We start from the raw sequence: 23,305 nt of genomic DNA, 5'->3' as shown, positions 1-23,305 counted from the left end.
CTGCTGACCCCAGGGCGCCGGCCGAGCGGGGGAACTTAGCCCGGGGACCACCCCTGGCGCAACGCCAGGAGAGCGACCCTCGCCGTCCGCTCGGAAACTTCAGCCGGGACCCCTTTGATTGACAAGGGGGCTCGCAAATGGCGCGCCCGGGAGGCGGCTTTGCGCGCTCCGGGGCGCCGCCCCTCGGCTCCCGCGAGCCAATCAGGGGCGCCGGAGGGGCCCGGGGCGGGGCCTCGCCCCCGCAGCCAATGGGGCGAGCCCAGCGGGCGCGCCGGGGGCGGGGCGCCGCGCGCTGGCGGCAGAAGCGGCCGCGACGGGGCAGGGCAGGGCGGTGAGCGCGGCCGGAGCGAGGGCTGGCGCCGGCGCCGAGCGGGCGGGCGGGAGCGGGAGCGTCGCAGCAGCGGCCGGGCCGGAGGCGTCGTCGCGGCCGCAGCGCAGTTCGCGGGTCGGCGGGCGAGCGGCGGCCGAGGTGAGGGGCGCGCCGGGCGGTTGGCGCCGCCGAGGGGGGACGCGGGGCGCCGTCGGCCGCCGGGCCCGCGCCCTGTCAGGGCGGCCGGCCGGCCGGAGTCCGCGGGGAGCTCGACGGGCCGCGCGCCCAACTTCCTGGCCCCGTGGGGGCGGGGGCGGGGGAGCGCGTGAGGGCGTGAGTGAGCTCGTGGGGGAGTGGAGTGTGAGACTGAGAGTGTGAGTGCGAGTGGGTGCGAGTGTGAGGGTGAGGGTGAGCTCGTGGGTGAGTGGAGTGCGTGACTGAGAGCGCGAGTGTGAGTGGGTGTGAGGGTGAGGGTGCGAGTGTGAGGGTGTGTGAGTGAGCTCGTGGGGGAGTGGAGTGTGAGACTGAGTGTGAGAGTGCGAGTGTGAGTGGGTGCGAGTGTGAGGGTGAGGGTGCGAGTGTGAGGGTGTGTGAGTGAGCTCGTGGGTGAGTTGAGCGTGAGACTGAGTGTGAGTGCGAGTGTGAGTGGGTGCGAGTGTGAGAGTGAGGGTGAGGGTGAGGGTGCGAGTGTGAGGGTGTGTGAGTGTGTGAGTGAGCTCGTGGGTGAGTGGAGTGCGTGACTGAGAGCGCGAGTGTGAGTGGGTGTGAGTGAGGGCGTGAGGGTGTGAGGTGAGAGTGTGAGTGCGTGCGAGGGTGTGTGAGTGAGACCGTGGCTGAGTGGGAGACTGCGAGTGCGAGTGGGTGCGAGTGTGAGAGTGAGGGTGAGGGTGCGCGGGTGAGGGCGTGAGGGCGGAGCGTGTGAGGGTGCGAGCGTGAGGGCGTGTGTGAGCGTGAGTGGGTGCGAGCGTGTGTGTGAACGTGGGAGTGAGTGGGTGTTGGCTGTGAGTGCGAGCTTGGGTGTGAGTGTGAGAGTGGGTGTGTTTGCGAGTGAGAGGATGGGAGTGTGTGAGGTGAGTGTGGGTGTGAGTGTGAGAGTGCCTGAGGGTGGGTGTGAGTGGATGTGAGGGGTGTGAGGGTGTGAGTGGTTGTGTGTGAGTGGGTGTGAGCGTGAGAGCATGTGAATGGGCTAGTGCGTGGGTGTGAGGTGTGAGTGTGCGAGTGTGAGTGTGAGAGTGTGTCTGAGCCTGGCCTCGCAGCAGGACCAGCAGGACCCGATTGGTGTCACCGGGAGACCTGGGAGGACGCCCTGAGGGCGTGAGGGAGGGTGGGCAGCGGGGTGGGGAGTCCTGGGGGGGCGGAGGCGTTTCTTTGGGGGCGCTACTTGCCCGCTCCTCCACTTCCTGCCCTCTCGCGGGGGTGGGTGGAGGGGCGCAGCCCTGGCGAGCTTGGCTGGGGGCAGGGGTGGGTCGGGGGTGGGGGTGGTGCACTTGCCCCCCCCCAGTTTCTCCCCACTGCCCTGCCTCAAGGAAACCGGGTGTCCTCCCAAGGCTCTGGACTTCCCAGCCTGCAGGGGTCTGGGGGCGGGGGACAGGGGCAGCTAGCGAGGTTAGGGCTGGTGGGCGCAGGGCTCTTCTTTTCCCGGGGGGCCTCGGAGTCAGGTGGGCCCGAGGTGTGGGGGGCGCGCTTGCTGCAGTTCGCCTCGCCCGCTGAGGCTCGCCCCTCAGCCCCCTTGCCTTGGCCCCGGGGGTCCGCAGCTGCGCTGGAGTCGCTCCACCCCGCAGGCGCACACTGCCCTGAGGCAGAGCTGGAGCCCGGGCCAGTGGCTCACAGCCGAGTTGTGCTGCTGTGCTGCGGCCTCTGCACTTCCCCCTGCAGCCTGCACTTCTGCTCCCGCCCTCCTGCGCCCTCCTGCGGGAGGGCCCGGGGGCACGGAAGCGACCAGGTGGGCGCTGCTGGAAGCCAGCCTTGTGCTTTCTTCGGCCCGAGTCTCGCTTGATGTGAAGGCCTGACTGCAGCCGCCTCTTAGAGACGCAGCCTGGGGCTCACTTGATCCCCTCCGGGGAAACTCGATGTGCAAACGTTTAGAACTTGATTTTAGCGTTTCAGCAACCTCCTGGGTGAGCCCCGTCTTCCGAGGCTGCTACATCGCCCACTTTTCTGTGTTGTGTTTTTGTTTTTGTCAAGTGCCTTGGCGCTTTCAAGAAACTGACCATTCAGGTTGGCGATATTTACTACTCGGGAAAGTAAGGTAGAGGTTTGCTGAGCTCTGCACTCTTTATTCATTTTTTTTTTTTTTTGAGAGAATAACAACTCATCTGAATGGAAATGGTATTCTTCCTTCATGCTTTATTTACTTGAGTCTCAAGGGTAGGAACGCCTCCTACTGTTTAGATCTAGGGAGATGCACAGCTAAAAAGCAGTATCTGGGTTTCAAGCACAGCCTGCCGCTGGGAGATAAGATTGTCTTTCCCCTCTGTGCCTGGTCCCCATCTCCTAGGCTCTCTGGCTCTGGAGTGGGAACAGAGGGTCCTTTCGTTGGAAAGTCCGTGTGGCGGAGTTAGAGACAGGGTCATCAGTTATTTCTGGGGTGTTACGGAATATGTAATGTCCCATAGAGGCCTTAATAACAGAAATGGTGTGCAGAGATGACAAAGGCGTTTCCCAGCTGCTTTCCGGCCACGCTCACGCTCACCTGAACGTCCCAGCTGACTGGGGCCTGCCTTATCTGCCATCTGATTGTAATGGCAGCTTTGTGAGGCCACCCTGCAGATTACGGGGGTAATGACCACAGTCACGTGGTGCAGTGCTGGCTTAGTTTTTTTCCAGTGCGCTGCTGGGAACTGCAGCTGCATACCTGAAGGCGAGGCAGTTGTGCTAGTGAAGTCAGTTTGCATTCCTCAGGTGGAGGGTTCTTTCTCTGAGACTTGCCAGCGATTGTTCACATACCTGAAAACGGAGACTGCTCAGGGTGTCTGTGGGGGTCCCTGTGGACACTAAAGGAATTGCACCAAGGTTTCAGTATTCAGATAATTACGCTATGTTTGCTGACTGAGAGAGTCTCAACAGAAGAATTCTGGAAGTATTCTGTGCATTGCAACATTCTTGGCATTTGTGTAGTTCCAAAAGTAACTTTGAACTTACAGAGTTTCAAAGGTAACTTTCTTAGTTGGCAAAGCTTATCTAAGAGCACCAATTTTAGTATATTGATTAAAAACCCAAGTGAAACTGAAAAGCACCTCTCAAATTATGGATCACCTGGTTTTTCATGATTGCATGTCTGTTTGAGAAAACAGTGTACCATGTACTCTTCTTATTTCCTAGAATTAAATTTTTTTTAACTGAACTGTAATTGACATATAACTACTTTTAGTTAAAAAAATATCTTCTATATTAAAAGATAACATATTTCCCAGCTCCAAGCACTGAACTGAATAGAAATGAGACTACAGTAATGAATACTGTTTCAACTATCAACTTTCAGCAAGAAGCCTTAGGGAAAATAAGAGTTCCAGATGGGGCTCACTTGTCAGAGCCAGCACGTGCTTTGGCTGGCATGAGAGGCTCTGAGTTTAGTCCCCAGCACCATGTGCCATTCCAGTCCGGCACTGCTGGGTATGGCTGGGGTAGGTCCCTCGCACCACTAAACTGCTTGAGATAATAATAGCAAAAAGGGCTGGGGTGGTAGTACAGTGCGTAGGGCACGTGCCTTGCATGTGGCTGACCGAGGTTTGATCCCTGGCACCCCGTTGGATCCCCTGAGCCCTGCCAAGAGTGAACCTTTGAGTATAGAGGAGTAAGCCCTGGGCACTGCTGGGTATGGCCCCCAAACAAAAACCAAAAGCAAAACCAATAATAGCAACAAGAGGGAAAAGGGGACAGGCAAGTAGCGATAGAAAGTCTGTGTCATTTTAGACATCACATGGCTTGTGTGTTATGCTCTGTGTGCCTTGGAAATGGGATGGGAAAAGCAGGAGCAGTGTGGATGGAGATGAGGGCCTGGGCCTCGACCAACCTTCCCCTGTTTCATCTCAGGGCCTAAGGCAACAGGTCTACTTTAGGGACTCAGTTTTCATATCTGTAAATTGAGGGGCTTCGAGATTCATAACTTCTGGAATCTGATAACAAGCTCTGAACTCCTTTCCAGAAAGCACATGTGGTTCATGTATGAGTCCTCGACCCAGATTAAAACTTGCCAGTCAGAACTGCCTTTCCCTGCTAATACGCGTGCCACTTATTTCCCCATGATCCCATGATATTTTATATTTATGGAGGATACATTTCAAATTCCAAAGATTTTTCACCTCTTTTTTTAAGTTTTTTTTGGGGGGTGGGGTGGGGTGGGAATGGCACACCTGGTGATACTCAGGGGTTACTCCTGGCTCTGTACTCAGGAATCTTTCCTGGCAGTCCTCGGGGGCACCTATATACCTATATGGGATGCTGGGGATTGAACCTGGGTTGTCTGTCACCTGCAAGACCAGCACTGTACCCACAGTGCTATCTCTCCAGCACTTTACTGCTTCTTTGTAAAAAAGTTTTTGCCATCAAAACATATCAGAGTGATGTAGGTGGGGATGGGTGTTCCTGTTCGCGGCAAGGGATAGGGCATCGCTGGCCGCCACTGTGGTGGGTCACACAACCAGAAGCCTGTCCTGGGACCAGAACCAGGTTGCTGGTTGCCAGCTTGGGGTTTTTCCATTAGGGTTTGCTTCGTTGGTGGTTGTCATTATGAGTTGTGTTTGGCATTATAAATATCCCAGAATGTGTCACTTGCAAAGGAAACTGTTTGTTCATCTGCTGAAAGGGCTTTTTTGTCTGACTTTAGATCTCTTAAACACCTTTCTGCCTGTCAAAAGGTTACGTATTTTGTTTTTGCTATTTTCCTTGTCATCTATTTCGAAGATGTATTGGTCGGGCTTAGGTGTTCTGAGCAGACTTGTTTAATGTTTATTGATCAAAGTACGTTGGAATGATGCATCTCAGTTGCTTAGCGCTTGAGAAACTTGTGAAATAAATGTTAAGTGAAAATTACAAATGTTTGACTTGTTTCATCCAAATATGTTCTCACAGATGAGACGTTCCCTGGAGCCTGAAAGGCCCCTCCCTGACTCGAACTTCTGGGTGGTTTGAGAACTTGATGTGGATTGCGCTAGTTGATCCTGACTGTCTAGGGTGGCTTCCTGTGGCCTTCCTGCCAGATTCCTAATACCTTATGGGCTGATTTTAATTTTCAGCTTGAACTATATCAGTTTGAGCTTTTATGAATGTGAAAAAAAAAAGTTAACTTTGAAGTTTCACAGGAGTTGGAGACATAGTATGAAGTTAAGCCCTTGCCTTACATATGGCCAACCCCCAGTTCAGTTCTTGGCACAGCCTGGCATCTCTTGAGCATGACACTGGGAGTAGCCCCTGAGCACTGCTGGGAATGGCTCCCAAATGAAAAAAAGAAAAAGGGGCCAAGAGATAGTGCAGCAGGTAAAGAACTGACCTTGCACACAACTTACCTGAGATTGATCCCCAGAACCCCATAAAGATACTCTGAATACTCCAGAAGTGATCTCTGAGTCCAGAGCCAGGAGTAACCCCTGAGTACCGCAGGGTGTAGCCCCGAAACAAAAAACTAAACCAGAACAAAAAACCTGGGGCCTGGAAAGATAATACAGCAGGTAAGGCACTTACCTTGCATGCAGCTGGCCAGGTTCAGTCCTGGGCACCCCGTATGATTCTCCAAACCCACCAGGAGTGATCCCTGAGCTCAGAGCCAGGAGTAAGTTCTGAGCACTGCTAGGTGTGGCCAAAAACACCAAACAAACAAAAAACAAGAAAAAGAAAAAAATAATCTTCATACTACAGATGCTTTGAAGTCTCAAACACAAAGATAATAGGGTGGTCCACAGTATTTCTCAATTGTGGAGTGTTTGGGTCTGGCCGGGCTCGCCCCTCTGTTGCATCTGAAGCCTGTAAGGAGAGATGGCAGCATTCGCTGTTCAGCTTGGGAGGAGGGAATACAGTTCTATTGCTACGTGCTGTGCTTTGGGGTCCCCGAGAGAGCAGCAGACATTGAACATATGATGTCACATGCTGTCTTCTCTGAGCACGCTGCTTGCCAGAATGAGGAACGGGTGGGGGTGAAAGGCAGCCAGTGAGTTCCGAACACTAAATAGAGAGACTCAGCCGAAGGGGAAGCCTGGTTTAAAAACATGGAGGTGGGAGGCAAGGCCCAGGAAGAAGGGCAAGCCTGGGGCGGCCCCCGCCAGCAGGGGAGCATCTAGCTCTGACCTGGAAAGTTGCATCTGAGGGTTGAGGGGAGGCAGGCAGGGACCATCCCGACTGCGTGGGCACAGCCTCTAGATTTAATTTATCTTTACTTAAAAATTTTGTTTTTGGCTTTTTGGGTCACACCCGGCAATGCTCAGGGGTTACTCCTGGCTCTATACTCAGGAGTTACTCCTGGAGGTGCTTGGGGGACCATATGGGATGCCGGGAATCGAACCAGGGTTGGCTATATGCAAGGTAAGCCCTCTACCTGCTAGACAATCACTCCAACCCCCTGGTTCTAGATTTTAGATTAAGGTGACTCTTAAGAGACTGGCCACGAAGACTGACCTTTCTTGGAGCGGGGCTGTAGGTGTGTACACAGGGCTAGTTTTGACGGCCTTAGGGGCATTGCAGGGAACTGACCTTCAGGGAGGTGACTTTCAACTGCTTTTGCCAGGTTCACAGGTGCTGTCCAGCTGTCTGACTTAGTTGTAAAGTATGTGTGTGGGGAAACTGGAGAGAGGCTCAAAGGGCCGGAGCACAGACTTGCATGCAGGAGCCCTGGGTTCTGTCCCCGACACTGTGGTCCTGTGAGCACTGCCAGGAGCCAACCAAGGATATTTGTGTCTGAGGGGGTTGGACAGTGGCTTGCAGAGAGGGACTGCTGAGGGGGGAGGGAGGGAAGGCCGGCGTTGGCCATATGTGACAGGCTTGACTCTGGACCTCCTCCTGGAGTAGGGCCTGGGGTTGTTTCAGACAGAAGATGCAGGAAAGGACACTTTTTGGAGAAGGGAGATTCAGGTGGCTCATTCATTTTTGGGGTTTGGGACCTCTTCTGACAGTGCTCAGGGCCTACGTCTTTCTTTAGGTGGTGCTCAAGGCTTACTCCTGACTCTCTGCTTAGGGATCACTCCTGGTGGCTCCCGGGGAACATAGGGAGCGCTGGGGATCGAATTTAGGTCAGCCGTGTGCAAGGTCAGCGCCGTAAGCACTGTACTATCACTCTGTCCCTTGTTCAGGAGCTACTTCTTAATCTTAGGTCATTCCTGACAAGGGTCATAGGTGGTGCTGGGGATTGGCCAGGGTCGGCCGCAGGCAAGGCAAGCACCGTAAGCCCAGTGCAATCTTTTTGGCCCTGGGTGCCTCATTTCACCAAGTCACCCTGGTCTGACGGGCTGGAGTGTTGCCACCAGTGGTCTTATGAAGTCAGGCTTCCAGAGTGAGGCTGGCCTCAACCCAGAATCTGTTTTGTTTGTCTGCATTTATGTTTTTGGTTGGTGATAAGCAGCTGCCGGGGTTCTGCTTTTGTTTCCCTCCGGCTTGTGCTTCTAAACCCATGCAGTCCGTGTATAAATTTCATTGCTAGTTCCAGTGGGTTTAAAAAAAAATGCTCATACTTGCAGTAAGATACAGAGCTGACATGGGTCTGAGCCCCGGCTCCACCACTGTGTAACTGTCTTGTCCTTGGCCACATCCTTCAACATCTTCCCCAACGGGAACACTGCAGCCCACATCCTCATGCAGTGGCGGCGGTGGGAGGCCACCTTGAGGGAGGTGAGGCCCGAGAGCTCTGACCCACGCGGGCTGGGCTCTGGCTGGCTCAGTGACTCTGACGCTGTCCCAAGAAGAGTGTTTGCTTCAATGAATTTGCTGGACTAGAGCCGACCATTAAAGGAACCAGGTAGATGATTGGCAGGGCTGGCTTGTGTGCTCTGTTGTGAGAATCCCGAGCTGGAGACACAAAGAACCCGAACACTTCAGGGGTGCCACCCATGGCCCTCCGCGCACAATACCCACTGAAGTGGTCGGACACACTCAGTTATTCAGTACCCTGGGAAAACCCTGGTAAAGTGAGTGATTTTTTTTTACCTCCTCTAGCTACATACATGGAACCTCCCTGGTCTCGGGTACACTGCCGGGGTCAGTGCAGGTCCTTACTTCCTGGCACCCCACGCTGCCTCCTCTTTCCTCCCATCTCTCAGCTGTGTCTGCTTCTGTCCCTTTTGTTGGGACGGGGGTTGAGAGTGGATATAAGTGCCGAGGGCAGCCCTGCCACACGCCATCTGTGCCTCACCCCAGGTGGGTGGTCCTGCGCCCCCCACGGAACGTTGCAGCTATAGAAAGCCTCATTCTGGGCTGAACCTATGCTGCTGAGAATGAAGACCGCAGTGGAGGCAAGGATGTAGAATCAGGGAAGGTTCCCCTGTTTTCCAAACTCTACTGTTAACCTTTTACTTTTGGAGTTAGTTGTTACGTAACAGCTTCATAATTAAAATCAAAATAGAACAGCCAGGTTGTACAGGCTGTTCACAGTTTGCCAGGAAGTTTCCATCAGCCTTGTGTTTGCAGCAGGCCTGTAAGGGAGAAGGGAGAAGGGAGAAGGGAGAAGGGAGAGCTCTGGGGTGGAGGGGTCGGTGGTCTTGTTTGAGGCCAGCCTGCCAGGATCCCTCATGGGCCTCAGCCCAGTCCAGAGCTTCCAGAGACCCTAGTAATTGGGGCCCCTGTGGGGGTCTTTAATGTATGCATAAATGGTGGTCAGGGTTTTCAAGTTTCCTGCTGAATTAATTGAACTTTTATTATGAACTGATATCCACATTGTAGCTTGTGAGCATCTGCATATTTTAAACTGCATTTGTGTTCCACTGCGCTCAATTATGTTGTCACCAACTGAGCCTGCCAAGTCTGAATTGTGGTCTTCAGGGGAACCCCAGATCAGGCTCTACTCCCCACGAGGACCTCCGGGCCTCTATTAGTGGGTTTTGTCCCCGACTGAGGCTGGAGCTGACTTTCCGTGGGCACTTAGCATGGACAGGACAGTGTTCTGATTAAGCAGCTGCCGTTTCTGCATAGGAAAGGGGTCCATCGTGAAGGACCTGGGGCAAGTGCCAATGAGGTTGGTGGGTGTTATAGATCATGGATGGGGTCACCCCTGGTTCGGGCTTCTTAGGACCATACAAGAAGCTTCAGGGCTGTCATTTAATTCTTGGAGTGAGATAGCGTGGAAACCACCTTCCGTACCGCAGACTGCAGCTGTGCCATGAGGGACTTTCACAGGTGGGCTCAGATTTGGCCCTCCCAGCTTGACCCTCCTGACCCTTACTAAGTGGCTTCTGAGTCATTCCCCCTCAAGCATGAAAGTACATGTCACTTTCCTTCCCCAGCTCTCAGAAATGGTGAAACCAGAAGAGTTACCGGGTCTGCAGTTTGAGGACAGGATCCAGGACTGATTTGGTGCCGATAACGTGGAAGTTTGCAGTGATTTACATGGAAGGGAGATAAATGCAGAGAAGAGGCTTCTAGATAGCTGGGGGTGTGGTCAGGGGTGGTGAGAGGGCCGGTAGCCCGGACATTCCAGAGCTTCTGGCTGAGAGGTGCCCTTGTCTCACCTTCCTCTGACATTTTGGGGGCGCCTCCCCATGATACCCTGGGACTGGGGGCTACTTGTTATTTGGGCTGCAGTGTGCTCTTCTGAGCTCTCCTGCTGGTGGTGGGCGGTGGGTCGGGTGTCGTGATGTGCCGGGGATTGAACTTGGGAGCCCTTCTAAAAAAAAGTGCTAGATGCTACCAAGAAGCATTTAGTCAGGGGAAAAGTCACATTTCTGCAGCACTTTCATTTTGTGTAGTACCCTGAAATTGTGAAAATTCGCAAATTGTGAAATTGTGAAAACTTCATATTACAGTTTTTTGATTATTCCATTAGCCCTTTAATGGTAACAAGCACCATAAAATACTGCGGGCCTGCTAAGGGGACAGGCATGGGGAGTGGTTGGAAAAATGGAGACTGTGGTGGAGGGAAGGTGACGGTGGTGGTGGGGTCGGGGTTGGGATATTGGATGCCCGTGGCAAATCATCATGAACAACTTTGTGGACCACGTGTTTACATAAAGTGGGAGAAAAAAAGAAAAAGCCTTTATATTTCATTGACTTCGATTTCAAATGAAGAGCTCTGTCCTGGTGAATCAGAGTAGTTGTTTGTTTTCATGCTTGTGATTCTCATTTTTGTGTCAGAAGAATTTTTATCTTCTAGGTCTTTTTAAAAACTGAAGGTTCAACGTAAAAATTAACTTTCTGACCCGAGAGTGCTCCCCGTCTTTCACCTTCCACATGTAGAGGGTTGCTTTTGCTTGGAACAGCAGTGTTCAGGGCTGACTCCTGACTTGCACTCAGAGATGACTTTGCGCTTGCGGCAGTGACCTTATGGGGTGCCAGGGATTGAGCCCTGCGGGCAAGGTGAGCACTCTAACTGCTGTACTGCCTCTCCGGCCTCACAGGGAAGTGTTTCAAAATGTATTTCAGAAGTAGTAGCTGCCACCTGCTTACCTTTTGGTGAGGCTTTGTGAAGCCAGAGAGGAGCCTGGCCTCTCCTCCGCCCCTGGAGCTGCAGGAGATTATCGGTTTGAATTTGAGAGTTAGGCTTAGCCCAAGGTCACCCAGGCTGTAAAGGGGGGAGGCAACTCAGCTCTGCCTGTCTCCTTTTCACTGATTTGCACTGTTATACTTTTACCCTGAACCTTGTAAAACAAAAATTCAGGTTTTTTTCCTTTCTGGAGAAGCTTTTGTTCTCTCTCTCTCTCTCTCTCTCTCTGCTCCTCCTCTTTCATCATATTTTTTCTAAATAAAACTATTGTACTTCACTAAAACACATTTTTTTGGTGTGTTCTTATTGTTGTCTTTGCAGAGTTATATTTTTCTTGGGGGGGAGGTCGCCAGTCCTTCATGCAAAGCATGCACCCCACCCTCAGCCTACAGGGATTTTAATGATTGCATCATTCTGTCTATGTCATGAGATTAAAATATTCCCCCAATGCTGGACATTTTAGGTTATTTCCACGGGTTTTTTTTTTTTTACTTTTGAAGATGTATTTTTAGTTTATGTTTTCATTTTTATTTCCTTATTTTTTTTTTAAATCTGTGTAGTTAATTCCTGGGAATAAATTCCCAGGAAAGGCAAAATCAAGGGCTGTATAGTAGCAGATAAGGCCTACCTGGATTCAATCAATTCCCAGCACCACATAAGGTCCCGGAGTACTGCCAGGTGTGGCCCAGAAATAAACGAAACAAAAAAGTTGGATTAAAGACCGCTTTTTTGCCCTTCTGATGATTGAGGCCAAACGCTCAAGTTGTTTTTACTCTGATTTGGGTTCTGGATTTCCATGAGAAAGTGGGGAGAGGGACTCAGCTCTATCTGCACAGGATGCTGAGGATGCAGCCCGTAAAAAGCCTGAACTTTGTAGAGTGTTGGAGACTCTGACCTTGTGGCATGTAGGTATCTTTTGCTGATATTTATGAGTGAAGAAACAGGGATTCTTTCTCTTTAAGATGTCTCGGCCTCTCGAACTTCCTATTATCTGGGAGGTAGTTTCTTCAATGAGTCACATTTCCTTCCTAGGTTTCTGTATATCACTTACTTGAATTAAATGTTTTACTTTCAAGAGCAAGAAACCGTGTTTGAAAAAGTCCTTCCCACTTTATGTATTAATCACCCGAGCTAATGTTCTACACCCCTCGCTTGTAAATGTTTGTGGTTGCATTCCTTCCTTTGCCTGGTCCCTGATTGGACGCCGTGGTACCTGGAACCAGTCTTTCTCAGAACTCGTTTGGTCTCCTGGACTCTCCTTTACATGCTGGGGAACCATCTGCCAGGAGGCGGATGTTTGTGGAGGGGTCCTCTGCACCAGGATGGGGGCTGCTCTCCCTCCCCAAACCCCCTCTTCTGTTCATCCCTGCACACGGCTGGCTCGGGGGCGTGTCAGGGTTTGTGGGGATGGGGCACTCTCTCCTTCGGTTTTCGTTCGCTTGTTTTGTTCTGTTCTGGTGTTGCTGTGTCCTTTCACCAAGGGCTGCTGCTGACTTGTCTATTTTTGGGGGGGCGGGGGATTCTCCCAAGCTTTGCTCAGGGCTCCAGGGACTATTCTTGTTGATTCTTTTGTTGTCATTGTTTGTTTGTTTGGGGGCCACACCCAGCAATGCTCAGAGCTTACATCCTGGCTCTGTGCTCAGGGATCACTCTTGGTGCGAACATACGGGGTTCTAGGGATCAAACCCAGGTTGGCTGTGTGCAAGGCAGGCGGCCTACCCACTATGCTGTTACTGCTCTGCCTCCTGGTGATTCTTGGCAAACTGCTGAATTACCTTCCTCCCCTCCTGTCCCTTGCCCTCCCCTCCCCTCCCCTCCCCTCCCCTCCCCTCTCCACTTAGCTCAGCAACTCTGCTGGCTCTGTGCTCCCAGGGTGGTTCCCTGTGGTTCCACGTGAAACCTGGGCCTCTTGTAGAACACGCACTCCCCCTGTTGAACTGTTTCTCTGGCCCCTGGACTAGACTATCCCGTGCTCAGCCCAGTGGTGTGATGCTGCTGGATGCACTTGGTGGTGCAGGGAGCTAGGACTTGGGACTTCGTCCTGGCAGCCTGGGCCTGCTTTGCAGCCCTTTCTTTGAGCTCTCTCCCTGCCTCGGGCTGCTTGCTTTTCCTTCTGTGGTCTGTTGTTTCCCGTCAGACTGGGTAGAATTCTGTTTATCTGGGGGCTCGGTTCTAGGGTTCTGCAAAGGAAAACTTACTTAGCACGGAGAGGAGGGGTGCAGCAGTCGGGTGGGCATCCTTAGCCTTTATGCTCCAGTTCCTCCCTTGGAGTTCTGCTGTGCCATGGCCTTGTCGTTCTCCCCCCCCACCTCCCCGCCCCCCCTCACTAAACATCCCGTTTAGTTCGTATCCCTCACCATGGTCAGACCTTCTCTTCTCTTACTTCCTCTTGTCCTAGCAAAGAAAGGCTGACATTCACGAGAAAGCCAAAACACAGACATCACTGCATCTTAAAGGGGAATAAGAGGAATTAGTCACAGACGACACAGACGCCTAGCAAGTGATTCGTTTCCCAGGAGTAATCTCTCTCCCCCCCATTTTTGATCATACCTGGTGTTGCGGGGGGTGGGTAGGAGGCTCCTAGCTTAGCTCTGGGGTCATGCCCAGTGATTGGTGCTCAGGGGGCCAGGCGGTGTTGAGAATCATACCCCATCCCCCTGAGCACGGGTGCCAGTGCTGGAGGGCTGATTTAGCTGCATTGTTGGGTGAGGCACTGCCAAGCTTCCTGTTTTTCCTCTCCGCTTGTGTTTACTCTGTCAATAAACCAAATTTTAGAATAATGCTTTGCTGTGCGCCTGAGTGTCTGTTTTTTACCTCACGCTTGGAAGTTGTACTTTGCACTGGTTTCCTCAGAAGCCTAAACTTGTTCAGGTTGGCTGTTGCCAAGGGCAACTGGCTGAGCTGTTGGGTGTGTGTGTGTGTGTGTGTGTGTGTGTGTGTGTGTGTGTGGTGAAGGCTTTGGTTGGGGCTGGCTGTATGTCCCAGGACCTCCTTATGGCCTCGCAGCCAAGCCCCGTGGCAGCTATGACGCCTCACAGGCACTCGCATCTAGTGTCCCTAGATTTGTCCCACTGTTCCCATTTTATTTTCTGAACCTTGGCTCAGCCACTGGCTTGAGGGCATAGAACAAGGTTGATTTATTCTTGGACAGAACCTTTGGTCACTGACCAGGAGCTGGATTCCTTAGCAACCCTCAGTCCTCACTATCCCAGCTTGGACAGGGGTGCTCTGTGTTGCCAAACTTCTGTGTTACGCAGAGCCAGTTTCCCGAACCCTGCCTGAGGCCCAGAGATGGGACTCCTCCGGGGGTGGGGGACAGCGGGCTTGTCCTTGCCTCCCCTAAGTCGGGGGAAAGTCAGTGTGGCAGGGTCATTGAGTGCCACAGCGTGTCTCCTTTTACAGAAATGGAGTGAGATGGGTTTGTGCAATTTTGTCGTGAAAGAGGCTTCTCTTGCCGTTGAATGTCTTTCCTCTTTGCTCTTGGAGGCATGGAGCTGAAGTTGATCGGAGGAGGGACTGCCCTGTTACCTTCCTTTATTTTTTGTTTTGTTGGTTTTGGACCACATCTGGTGGTGCTTAGGGTGTTCCCAGCTGCTTGCTTGGGTTGGGGGTCGCTCCAGCCATCCTGGGAAATGTTGTGTTGTTGGCAATTGAGTCGGGACTCTTGCACGTAAAGCTTCTGTGTCATCTTAAAATTTTTTTTAAAAAATTATTGTTTATTTTTAATTTTAATTTTTTAAATTTTCTAAAGTAGTTCACAGTATTTGATTACATTCAATATTCAAACACCATTCTCACCACCATACACCTTCCCACCACCATATTTTGGGTATTTCTATCCAGTATCCCAATCCCTGCCCTAGAGCAGAACTGAAATTATATAATATTTCCTTCTAAGGTTGGTTGCCTCCTACTTTGAATCCCATCAGAAGTGGTGCGTTACTCCTGGAGTGTGGGTAGGGTGTGTCCTATGAAGTGTCCAGGAAAAGGTGGTTTACTCGTGGGTGAGGCTCAGCCCAAGCGTGTGGAGAGTGACCGTGAGCATGGCGGTAGTTGAGTTCTGGAGGTTTTCGGCTTCCGGGGCTGGGTCCTTTGGGATGGGGAGGGGTCTCATCTGCCCCCCCTCCCGGGGCGCCCCAAGTGAAATAGCCTGGCGCAGGGTCTGGTGGCATGGCTTTGGCGAGCGTCATGTTATGCTCCCTTCCGGGAGAGAAGGACATGCAGTTTGTGCTGTGATACCTTCTTCCAAGGATCCGAAAGTCGCCTTTCTTGAAGGTTTCTTTCCTATGTCTTGTGTGTTTCCGTCTGTAGCTTTCACTGGGACTTGCAGGCTCAGTGTGTACAAATAGTTCAAAAGTTAAGTGGTCAAGAGAAAAGCTGCCTCCAATCTCCCTTCTGAGAAACCTTGAATGTGAAGGGCCTGAGGAAACTTGAATGTGAACGGTGTGAGGGGTGAGGTGCACACTGTTGCCCGTTGGAACCCCCAGGTGGATGGAGGGGGTCATTTTTTCTGGGAGGTGACACACTGCCAGCATCTCAGAGGCTTTGGAGCTGTGCTTGCCAGGCCTCTGTAAGCGTCTGCTGTTGAGGGGGCCTAGCTGGGGGGACCCTGACACTCTCCCTCTCAGAGGATGGGGAGAAGCCCTACACCGTGGGTCTAAGACAGGCATCCTTACATGTGGGACTCTGAGGGCAGGTCTCCTGGCCTTGATTCCCAGCTCAGTGCATTGTGGGGCCTTGAGTAGGTCACTAAGTCACCTCGAACGCAGGATGAGGATAGGACTGTTGAGAGGCTGGAGGGCCACTCCCCGTGGTACTCAGCCCACAGTGAGAGCCTGATGGTTTAGCTCTCGGCTCCAGTGGTGCTGGCAACCACCAAGGTGACACCCAGTGGTGCTTGGTGACTGTGTGCGCTGGGGATCAAATTCAGGGCCTCATGCTTGCAAGCAAGGCGTTCACTTCTGTCCTGGAACTAGCCCCCTGACCCAAGTTGTTATTTTTAATTCATTGATTTTTTTTTATGTCCTCTTTGATTTCAGTTCTAGTTGCAAAGCCCATTCCCTGAGCAGATAGACGCGGGGGCGTCTATCTGCTCAGGGCCACATGCTGGCAATTGCACGGGCCAGTCTGTTTCCCGAGGAGTGCTCTGCTTTGGGTTAGGATTCTCCGTGCGTTTGCTTCCCTGCTCTCAGGACTTTGAGCACTGGTGTTTGAAACTTATCACTTAACTTCCCCTTAGTCGTCGATTTGCTCGAGCGGACGCCAGTAACGTCTCCATTTGTCCCTGTCGTTGTCGTGTGTTTGAAATATGAGGCAGGAATCCTTAGGATTTCTTGCTCTATATTTGCGTCTCAGATCCTCAGAATTTTATGTAAATAGACTCTCTTCCCTCCAATACAGTTGCAAACATTTTTGCCCGAGATTCTGACAGGTTCACAGAGTCGTATTTATATCTTCCATCAATGTTTGAGTGTCTGTCACGTTCCAGACCCCGTTCTGGGTTCTGGGATCACAGCTGGAGGATGAGAGGGTTGAACTGTGGAGCCGGCGTGTCCCAAGGGAGCCGCACCCATCTCTGCGGTGTGGAGGGCCCAGGCCTCTCCCCCAGCCTGCTTTGGTCGCCAGACTTTCTTCCCTTGCTGAACTGGTGTTTTACTTCACAACCATCATTGGCATCATAATTTAAAAAAATTTCCTGTGCACCGAGGTGAATTTTGGTCCAGATGCCCTGTTTCCATGTCCCCAATGCCTTGTATGCAATGAGGGCTGGGCTCAGAGAGGCTGAGGGCTAGCTAGGAAAGAAGGGGTGGGGGGTGCTTCTCCTGAGGCCGCTGCTTGGAGAAGGCCCAGGGCTGCCGTAGAAATGCCCATAGAATGTTATGCGAGAACATTTTTGTAAAGCGTTTTTGGGGGCCATACCACTGGAGGTGCTCAGGACTTGCTCTTGGCTCTGTGCTCAGGGGTCGCTCCTGGTGGGGCTCAGGAGACCGTGCACGTGCATGGCAAGTGCCCTACCCTGTGTCTCTTGCCCCTAAGCGGGAACATTTTCTTCCTGGCCCTGTCTCTTTGGGGAATGAAAACTTTAGGGCTGGGACGTGGCCCACGTGACACGCATATGTTTTGCATGTTTGAGGCCTGGATTAGACCCATTCCTGACCACTGCTACATGAGACCCTCCCCCAGTGTTTTTTGTTTGTTTGTTATTTAAGAAAGGAGGGGCCAGAGAGAGTGCAGTGGGTAGGGCGTTTTTCTTGCACCTGGCTGACCCAGGTTTGATCCCTGGTATTCCATATGGTCGCCCAAGCCCTGCCAGGGGTGTCCCTGAGCCCAGCCTAGTGTGACCCAAAGACAAAATATTAAAAAAAAAAAAAGGAAAAGGGATCTTTCCCATGCCAGTCACCTCAAGAACGGTAGCCCTGGAGTGTTTCAGACCGCCGAGTGGGAGCGGCCGGTCACAGACACTTGGAATAAGTGTTTACTGGTAGCATAATTGCATAAGCCTATCCCTCAGCCCCAAATTACTGCCCCGAGAGCAACACCTGACACCCATGTCATTAGTAGTTAGCTAGCTCCGCACACCTCGGCTTTTTCACACTGGTCAGTTGTTTTCTTTTTTCTTTTTTTCTTTTTGGTTCACACCCAGCGATGCTCAGGTGTTACTCCTGGCTCTGCACCCAGGAATCACTCGTGGCGGTGCTTGGGGGACCTCTGGGCTGCTGGGGATCAAACCTGGGTTGGCCGAGTGCAAGGCAAATGCCCTCCCTGCTATGCTATCCCTCAGGCTCCCAGTTGTTTTCTTGTTTTAAGGTACCACCTAGCTGATAGCATAACTTCCTGAGAAGTTGCTTTTGCAGGGTGTGTGGCGGGTGGGGTGGAACAGCGGAGCAGGAGCTTGGCTCATTTGGACAGGAAGTTTGCAAGCTGCCAGCCTCCTGGCATCCACAGCTGCCAGTTGTTTAAATATTTACATTTAATAACTCGGAGACTCCGCCTCCCCCAAGGTTTGCCCTTGTTGGGGTGGAACCTGAGCGGGCCCTGCCGCAGAGCCAGGGGCGAGTCTCTGCTGGGAGGCTGCCTTCCACTCCACGGTGGCCTAGACGCAAACTCGCAGTGTCCCTGCAGGCTGCCAAGCCCCTTGGTCTCCGTGCCGAGGGGTGGTGTCCAGTTGCCACGGAGTTGGGAGGCATTCCAACTGGTTTCCAGCGGAGAAGGGGGAGGTGGATGGGAGAGCCCAGGTTTGAAGTTCAGCAAGATGGGGATTGTGGAAGGGGCGTGTGTGTGTGTGTGTGTGTGTGTGAGAGCTATCCAGGTGTGGGGGCGCAGGGGCAGTTGGAGGGTGTAGGGGAGCCCGTAGGCCTTGTGTGTTCATCGGGGCTCCTCTAGGCTGGATCGTCCCCTAGCACGACAGAGAGTGGCCATGAAACAATAACAAAATGCTGACCCTCTCCACAATCCCCCTTGTTGGGTGACACTTTGTGGGTGACACTTTGTAGGAGCCCTGTGGACCGGGAACCCTTGCTTTTGATCAGAGGGGGACATTACGGGGTCCAGTCTCCCTGAGCCATCACTGAGGGGCAGCTCTGCCCTTGTGTGCCTGTACCGCAGGCGGAGACTGTGCTCCATGCATGAGTTTGTGTACGGATTTTAGGGGTAGAGACTGAAGGATTCCCACTAACGTGCATGTGTGCGTGCATGTGTGCATGTATGTGTGTACCTTGAAAGACGTGCGTGCATGTGTGTGTGTGCGCGGGTGCCTTGAAAGAACAAAGCCCCAGACTAAGCGTGTGTATTCTAGACCCCCCTGCTCCTCTGGCCCTGCTGTGCCGGAGGTCTCTCTCCCACCTGGCAGCTGGGGCTCAGAATGGGGCAGGAGGGGCAGGTTGCCCTCAGGCCGCAAGGCTGTTTATACTCTAAGCCTGCAACTCCTGAGAAGGACCTTGCTGCTCTGGCAATTTCTCCCAGGGTTTTTGTAACTGAGCTCTTTTGGAGTTTGTGAGATTTCTGGCATAGTTACAGGAATCTTGTCTTTATAAGGGTCTTTTTTATTTTTGAGGGAGGCACATGGCAGTGCTCAGGGCTTACTCCTGATTCCGTACTCAGGAGTCACTCCTGGCAGTGCTTGGGACTCCCTTTCAGGTGCAAGGGATCAAACTCAGGTTGGTTGTGCCCTGCCCGCTGTTCTGTGGCTTTGTTCCTGATTAGCAAGCTCCTGTTTTACTTCTCCCTCAGCTTGGTGGACTTCAGCCTGGAGGAATCCTAATACACAGTTTACACATTTACATGAAAATCTTCTACTTGCAGTAAAGCACTGTCAGTCTGACTTGGCGTAAATGTCCCTTCTAGAAGGCGGTCAGCCCACTAGTCAGCAGGGAGGCAGCTGCAGGACTCTCGGGGCACATTCTTCTCGTGACTGCTTGCGCCCTGGCAGGGGCGGGCTGTGAGTCTCGGGTCGCTGCTTCCTTGTGGTGTTCCCAGTACACTTGACCTTCCCCAGGGCTCCTGGAGCTGGTCCTGCCATCGTAGCTGCCAGGTTGGAGATGAGCACAGAAACTGGGTGGGTCACACCCAGCAATGCTCAGGGGTTACTCCTGGCTCTGCACTCAGAAATCACTCCTGGTGGTGCTCAGGGGACCATGTGGGATGTTGAGATTGAACCTGGGTTGGATGTGTGCAAGGCAGGTGCCTCACCCACTGTTCTGTCGCTCTGGGCTCAGGGATCCGTTAGTTTTTATCTATCTATCTATCTACTGATGAACTTTGGGCTGGTGGTAGTTTGGGGTCTACAGATGAAGCAGGTCCGAGCCTCTGTACAAGTCTTTCAAGGGGAACATGCTTCCTTTCCCATGGAGTGGCTGGATGATGGGGTTGTGTGTAGCTTTATGAGACAGTCTCAAGTAATTGTTGGTTTTCAGAGTGCGCTACCATACCCAGTCCCAGCTGCGGGTGCGAGAGTTCTGACCCCTGCTGCTCCCCAGAATGTGGTGTGCTCAGTCATTTTTTTGCAGGGGGCCAAGCCTGTCATTGCTTAGGACTTACTCCTGGTTCTGGACTCAGATATCACTCCTGGTGGACTTGGGGAACCATACAGGTTGCCGGGGATAGAATCCGGGTCGACCCATGCAAGGCAAGTGCCCTCCTTGCTATACTGTCGCTCTAGCCCTCGCACAGTCCTTTCAAGTTTTATCTTCTGGTGGATTTTGGTCTGTGTTTCCCTAATGACTAGTGAATATTGGACATCTGTGTGTGCTTAGTTGCTGTCTGTACCCCTTCTTTGGTGAAGTGAAAAATGGGTCGGCTAATTTTCTTGCACAATTTGAGACTTTTTTTTGGCCATGCCCCTTAGTGCTCTGGGGATTATATCCAGTTCGGGGGATTGAACTGGGGTCAGCCGTGTGCCAGCAAGCGCCTTAATCCCTGTCCTGAGATTTCTTTATATGGTCAGGATACAGGTTCTTTACCAAAGATAGGAGTCTCCCATATTTTCTCCCACATGTGTCTATGATTGCTTCTCTGGCATTGTCACTGCATTGCACCGGCAGGTGGGGTTCAGGGGTGCCTTATTGCATCCCGTTATCTTTCAGCACCTTCTGAGGAGCAGAAGTTCACATTTGCACAAATCAGTTCCGTGTGCATTGTTCTTGTTTGGTTTGACCAGCTAAAATTGTTGCTGAAGCCGAGGTCGTGCCTACTTTTGAGCCCTCCTTTTTTTTGTGTTTGTGTGATGTTTGTCTCTTGTCATTGAGACCAGGTGGTCTGGAAACTGTGGTCTCCGTCACTCCTCAGTTCTGCCTGTGATGGTTGCGTCCCAGCAGCTGTGCGAAGCCTGGCCTGCTGTTTTGTGCAAGCTCACTGTGGCAGGGCTTTCGGTGGCGGCGTGTGGGGAAGGGGCTGGCGATGCCCGCTGGGATCCCATGTGGCCTCTTCTCAGCTTTGGGCCTTCTAGAACTTTGAGAGTTCTGGACAGTGTCTCAGTTCCAGAGTGACCGTGGAGGCCTGCTAGGTGCAGAGGAGTAAGAGGACAATAAACCTTCTGTGCTGGTGGGTGGGGTGGGGCCAGGCGGGACCAGGCTTGAGCCATGTGGATACGGGCTGCAGTGGCCAGGGACAGGGGAGGGAGGGGCCATTCCCATCCTTGTGGGCAGGCCGCCCTCGTGCCTGCCATAGGTGGAGGCTTTTGTTTTGTTTTGTTTTGCATTTTGGGTCACACCCAGGAATTACTCCTGGTGGTGCTCGAGGGGCCATATGGGATGCTGGGGATCGATCGAACCTGGGTCAGCTGCATGCAAGGCAAATACTCTACCCTCTGTATTATCTCTCTGGCCCGGGTGGAGACATTTTGGCTCCTTCGCCTAGCTTTATGATTGCGTGTGTGTGGGTGGTGGGAGCGTCTGAGTGTGCGATATGGGGGCTCCTTCTTCCTTTCCCTTCAGCCACTTCTTGGTAAAGGATTCGCTTGATTTCTGATCTCTGTTGGTCTTACTCACTTGTAGCTGGTAGTCTGGCTGCCAGTCTGTTGCTGGTTGCTGGCTCGTAGTCAGGGTTCGCCCCTCGCAGCCATGGGCTGCTCCTCCCTCTCAGGTGTCACCCATTCAGTTCTCACAGCTGCCCATTTCACAGACCAGTAAACTGAGGCGTAGAGATGGCGACGAAAGAAACTGTTAGTCCCTATGTATTACATTGTTGAATCAGAGGAGGGATTTGGTTGAACATTTTCCATGAAATCCTTGAACCCACCCCGAAGAGTGGGCTCTCCATACATGATTTGAGTATGGTAAGCTCCATATATAATTTGAGTTTTTGAAAGTGTGTCTTTGGAATGTTGGGGCCAGTCAGTATAGTTTTTGCGGTCTCTGAAAGAGAAGGAAGCTTGGTGAGAAATGTTCGCTGTGTAGTGCAGAGGCCGTTTCAAAATGTCTTGCTGTATTTCACTGCTGTGTCCGGTCCTGTCACCGCGAGGCTTTCCTTCCGAGCTGCTGTAGTTCGAGGAGCAGTTAGACCTTTGACCTATGAACCCTGAGGCTGGACTCTTAGGGGTTGTTGGGGTATAAACCCCGGAATGAAACCATCAGTTCAGTGCATAATCTATTTTTTTCTTTTTGATTACTAGGAGGGGCGTCTGCTGCTTTGTTCGGATGCTTCTTTTCTGTGCAGTGCTCTCAGTTTTATGTTTGGGGCAGAGGCTGGGAAGGGGATCAAGTGACTGAAGTGCATTTTGCGAAAATGTGCACATTTTATTTGCTTGTGGTCCACTCTTACTGTGGCACGCTCCTGGCTTCTAACTTGATGCCCGTGGGGCGAGTTGTGGTTTTTCCTGAGTGGGTGGTCTTGACTCACCACAGAGTTCCCTGGAGGTCAGGGTTGGCAGTTTGTGGGGGCATATGCAGGGGCTAGAGATGGAGTTCTCTGAGAGCGCAGACTAGCTCGTAGGCAACGCAGTCCGTGTCTAACTGCAACCAGGTGGGACGTGCCCTATTGCCAGTCTTTATTGTAGCTTGCAAGGCTGGTGCAAGAAAACAGAGTTTCTGAGTCGTAGTTAAGCTATCGAAGGTTCCCCAGCCAGGAAGAACAGAGCTAAGGCCAGTCGTAGACGCTCCCTTGCACCCTGGGACTGGGAGCTTCTTGGCACTTGTATAGCCCCTTCTCTCTGTGCAAGGAGGTCTGCCCAGCTGGAGAGAGAGGTGATGGTCTGGGGTGGGAGCCCTTGGCTTCTGCTCACACAGCTGTGCATTCAGGGGTCAGTTCTGTGTTCATCTGAATGCAGGATGTGCTCAGCTCGGGCCTGTTCTTACGCGCACGCACACACGCGTGTGTGTATGTGTATGTATTGTGTGTATGCATGTGTGTGCTTCTGGAGGAAGAGGAGGGGTGTGTGTGTGTGTGTGTGTGTGTGTGTGTGTGTGTGTGTGTGTTTTATATAAGGTGTATAAGGTAAATCCATTTAGGAAGTTTGGTTTTCAGGGACTTCGTAGGCAGTGGAGATCAAGAATTTTCAACACAAGAGTCAGGATCCAATCTGGGATTCAGAGTGGTTTTCTAGGATGGAGGGAAAAGGGCTGCGCTTAGGTGAATATTTGGTACAGGAGTCAGCGTCCCTTCTTAGGGCCTTTGCCACGTGGCTCCCTCATGTCGGGGCATCTTCTTACCATCCTTCAGGCCGCAGCACCCAAGCAGCCTCCTTAGTGGCCTGCCCGGGCCATCCCTCTGTTTGCTCCCCGTCTCTTTATTGTTTGTCTAAAGTCCTTGTGTTCCCACATGGTCTCAGTGTGTGCTCTTCATCTGTCTCTCGGTGGCATGGTCACCGTCCCATGGGCAGGGACCTCTGTCCCCTGTTCTCTCGGCTGTGCCACGCCCTATGAGGGATCCGTGCGAGCGTGGCGTGA

At 52.4% G+C, this 23,305-nt stretch overlaps 2 protein-coding genes across 2 annotated transcripts in view; one reads left to right on the top strand and one right to left on the bottom strand.

Annotated features, from left to right (window-relative positions):
* Positions 1-376: 376 nt before the first annotated feature.
* PACSIN2 (protein kinase C and casein kinase substrate in neurons 2) overlaps positions 377-23,305 on the top strand; it is a 102,605-nt gene continuing 79,676 nt past the window's right edge. The window contains exon 1 of the mRNA XM_056137488.1: positions 377-469. The gene's annotated coding sequence lies outside the window, so the exon portion shown is untranslated. The remainder of the gene's footprint in view (positions 470-23,305) is intronic.
* SERHL2 (serine hydrolase like 2) overlaps positions 16,766-23,305 on the bottom strand; it is a 248,975-nt gene continuing 242,435 nt past the window's right edge. Inside the window, exon 13 of the mRNA XM_056137495.1 lies at positions 16,766-16,777. The gene's annotated coding sequence lies outside the window, so the exon portion shown is untranslated. The remainder of the gene's footprint in view (positions 16,778-23,305) is intronic.

Source organism: Sorex fumeus, unplaced genomic scaffold (assembly GCF_029834395.1).
Source record: "Sorex fumeus unplaced genomic scaffold, SorFum_2.1 ptg000125l, whole genome shotgun sequence".
In the NCBI taxonomy this organism is placed as follows: Eukaryota; Metazoa; Chordata; class Mammalia; order Eulipotyphla; family Soricidae; genus Sorex; species Sorex fumeus.
This window is presented reverse-complemented; position numbering and strand designations above follow the sequence as displayed.